Source organism: Priapulus caudatus, unplaced genomic scaffold, assembly GCF_000485595.1.
Source record: "Priapulus caudatus unplaced genomic scaffold, Priapulus_caudatus-5.0.1 Scaffold757, whole genome shotgun sequence".
Classification (NCBI taxonomy): Eukaryota; Metazoa; Priapulida; class Priapulimorpha; order Priapulimorphida; family Priapulidae; genus Priapulus; species Priapulus caudatus.
This window is the reverse complement of record NW_014577818.1, coordinates 57,339-61,640: the sequence shown is the minus strand read 5'-3', so window position 1 is coordinate 61,640 and position 4,302 is coordinate 57,339. Positions and strand designations below refer to the sequence as shown.

Below are 4,302 nucleotides of genomic sequence, written 5' to 3'. Positions count from 1 at the left end.
ACTGAATTAGTCGCACGTTTTACCCAGCGCAGCGAGGTACCCGCCAGCTAGTATTATTATATATACTAATATATATTTGTTTGCGTATGTATGTATGTTGTATGTATGTATAGTATCTTCCTATAGGCGGCAAACCGCCCAAAGCGATCTGGGATGCAATTTATTCCACAGGGCCTCTTTATTTACCTGGGGAGTGTTCTTAGCTGAAAAAAAAACTTGCCAACGTCAAAACTCACGAACAATCCCGCTGAAAAACCCTCATTCGTGAATCCTTCACACAATGTCAAGCACTGACTGTACAGTGCTGCACACACCAGAAAACTTGCATTCACTCATTCCATCGCTGCCTGTGTATTGTGTAACCGAAAACGCAGCAACCAGTAGCTAAACACGGAGGCACAGGCGTTCGAGGTTACGACTGACATTGGTTTATTCCACAACAGGCTTTGAAATGTGAGCAGAGGCGCAACCTTGTACATGCTGTTACGTGCCGTACGATTGCCATACGTGATGCCGTACATGGGACGAGCCAACGTTCCGAGACGCCGGATCTTTAACATATTTCCACCAGAGCAATACACACGAACATGTGTTATCAAAGCTGTTTTCAAATGAAAGTCTGCCACCATTTACATGCTGTTGTAATTAATTTTTTGTCATTTACCCATATTACTATTATGTCCAGGGCGTTCTACAGTTGGGTTGTGCTGTCATTAAAGTGTTCTACGCTAACAGTTTTTCCCATTCTTATTATCTTATTAGACTGATTCTACAATATTCATATTGTGTGCAATTGTTCATTGTACGATTTTTACCTAATGTTCCTATTGTTGTGTCCATTATTAGTAGTTATGAATTAGGTAGCACGAATTCTTACCAGCGAGCGGGGTACCCGAGCTAGTCTAATATATCTTTGAGATCATTCGTACTGCTATCTAGATATCTATGTAATGTATGTATGTATGTATCTTCGCCTATTAGGGCGGCCAACCGCCAATGCGATCTTGGATGGAATTTTCACAGGGCCATCTCTTTACTGGGGAGAGGTCCCTAGACGGAAAAAAGCCTGTCCAAGACCCGGTCAACTCACCGAAAATCCGTAAACCAACCAGTCAGATTCGTTTACACTGTACAGTGCTGCCACACGAAAAATCGATGATATTTCTTGGCCATCGCTTTCAGCTGTTGCTATTGTGAAAACGAACCAGTTACTAAAAAGAGGCACAGCCAGGCACCAGCTCAGAAGGTTACGCTGCATTGGTTTATTCAAGAGGCTTTCAAATGGTAAGTGCATCATTCGTACATTGCTGTTTACGATGCGTTGTTACGTGCCATTACTTTTACATGCCGTACGGGGGCCAGGGCTTCAACGAGTTCCACACACCAGGAATCTTTACATTATTTCACCAAGGAGAATAACACAAAAAAACATTGTTTATCAAGAGCGTTGTCAAATAAAACTGCAACCCTTCGTGCATGCTGCTTATATAACTGTTTCTTCATTTACACCTATTACTATTATGCTCTCAGGGGTTCTAAGTTTGGGTTTGTGCTGCTCAATTACGTAACAAGCGTTTATTCCCATTGCTAATTGTAATATTATATTCCTGTCTGCAACCGTTATTGTCGTTTTTACCATGTTCCTATTGTGTCGATTATTAGTGTCATGAATTAGATTAGCACGATTTTACCCAGCGAGCGGGCTACCGCATGCTTAGTTAATATATATATGGAGAGCGCACAGAAGGCCGTCGTTTGTCGTAAACAGGACTACTTAGCGATGTCTGTACCGACGGTAGTTTTAGGTTGCTTTAGTAATTATTGTTATATTTTTATTGTTCATGTTTAGGTTAGCGGTTAGGGTTTAGAGTTAGGGTTAGCGGTTAGGGTAGTGTTCAGGGTTAGGTACACTTCCTGTATGTAGCAAGTCTGCCGTACACTTTGCTGTATACATATATGTTACCTCGGAGTACTATTGTCAGCTACTCGTTACGACACGCGACCCCTTGAGCTTAATAGATGATCAGTGGGTACCGGCGCTCATTGGACGCTCGTAGTAGACCGGCAGCCGGCTGAAGGTTGGATAGGATATGTTTACTATGGCACTTCTATTATCTAACTATAGTTATAAATTTCACATTTAGAGCGTCAAGGAGTTAGGGGTATAGGTTAGGTGCACTTTTAGGTTTTTGCATCTTCTGTTAATATATCGGTAAGATTATATGTTAAATTAGAAGTGAGCCTAGATAAACATATCCCTATCGCACCTTTTCAGCGCGCTGCTAGTTAGCTGGCATCATTAGCGCATGCGCTCGTGTTGCGCCCTTGACAAAAACAACAGGGCGCCTGCGCGCGATGCGCACTTTAGGAGCGTCCAGTTTCGGGCAGAGCGTCCAACATACCCGTACAGGCTACACGGGCAGCACTAGCAATCACGCACGCACGCAATAACCACACGGGAACTATCTTACCGCATAACGGTCATTCTTCGGCTCAATATGTAGTTCTAACATTTAAAAAAGTTTCCCACGTTAGTGTTTATGCTGCCAGTGGATCACTATATGTATCGCTATCTGTCCTCTTACCCTGTCTGGTTAAATACATTGTAGTAAATGAAGCGCGGAAGCATGCAGCGGCAGTGCGCCTAGCAACTGGTCGGTATTTGCGATACTTTTTTTTAGTACTGCCTACTTTATTTTTTTGTTACTGCACTCTATTTTTTGTATTTGCCATTCATATTTTATTGAATTATGTGTATGCAGCTTTCGCCAGATGCCCCAGTCCTATCCCTAATGCATCATATCACGTATCAGATTGCATCATATAGTATATGAAGAGCGTAAATGGTGAGGCAGTATGCCTCTGTTCTGTTTCTCTCCCTCTGTTTTTGTCTCTTTCTATTTCTCTCGCTCTCTCACTTTCTCTCTTTCGTATTGTTCATTCTGTAGTGTACATTGCCTGCGCGCGCTTTCTCTCTCTCTTCTGCTCTCTCTGCTCTCTCTCTCTCGCTCTCTCTCTCTCTCTCTCTCTCTCTCTCTCTCTCTCTCTCTCTCTCTCTCTGTCTCTCTCTCTCTATCTCTCTCTCTCTCTCTCTCTCTCACTACCTCCCACTCGTTCGCACATTCTCTATATCGCTTCACATTTTCCTTGACCCTCTCGGCCTCTCCCTCCCTTTTTCCGCTCGCTCCCTCTCTTCCTTTCACCCCCTCTATTGTCACTATCCCGCCATTTTTCAAGAATTGCACAAGATTTTGCTTTTCAACATTTCAGACATTTACAATTTGCGTATGGGTGGTTTGTCGTATCCAAAGTTTAGTAGCCATAATATGCAAATTACATAAGATGGAATTTCCGTAATCATAACCATTGCAACGCAGAGTATTACACACCGTTTTAAATATATAAATTCAACAAAATTATATTTTTAGCAGACATTTGAAGCGAGACCGACAGTGGTAACCAAATTTATCAGATCGTACGTATGACACATTGCTACACTAGATGGCGTCACCATCTGATATACAGGGGCTCTAAACAAGGTCACGTTAGTTAGAGTACCGGTATGCTAAGTTCATAGCATAGGAAATTAATTTATATTAAAACGATGTTCCTATCTTTGGAAAAGAATATATAATAAACAGCTTCCCACGTAGTGTTCTAGCTGCCACGTGGTCACTATATGTAATCGCTATCTGTTCATTACCCTGTCGGGTTAAATACATTGTAAGTAAAATGAAGCGCGGAAGCCAGGGCAGTGCCGCCTAGCGAGGTCGCGATTTGCGATACTTTTTTGTACTGCTACTCTATTTTTTGTACTGTCACTCTATTTTTTGTACTGCCATTTTATTTTTTGTATACTCAACATCGGCTCTAGGTCATTTCATTATGTGCTGAGTATATATTGATTATATAGTGTATTAAATCATGCTATCAAAAAAGTGTAACCTGATCCTTATAGTTTCATTCACTTACTTACCGTAGAATGAAATTCATATTCATTCTATAAGTTCCGTAAAATTCATTCAGTCGAAGGAATGTCGTTTACAGAAATCTCGTGTACTAATTAAAATTAACACGTCTATCGAAGAATAACACAAGAATGATTATATATCTATTTAATGGTATACCGGTAATATGCAACAATACATGAATACGTTCTGTATATTATTACCTCCGCGCAACGGAGTTGCAGGGGAGGTAATGTAATCGGTCGTGTGTGTGTGTGTGTGTGTGTGTGTGAGTGTGTGTGTGTGTTTGTGTGTCCAGCCCGCGCGGCGCGATCGATAGCAGCAAGCGGCGAGT

General features: G+C 41.7%; 1 protein-coding gene across 1 annotated transcript in view; it reads right to left on the bottom strand.

Moving 5' to 3' along the window:
- The window catches only part of LOC106813341 (ATP-dependent DNA helicase Q4-like), a 13,584-nt gene that overhangs the window by 8,594 nt on the left and 688 nt on the right, over positions 1–4,302 (bottom strand). The window lies entirely within an intron of this gene.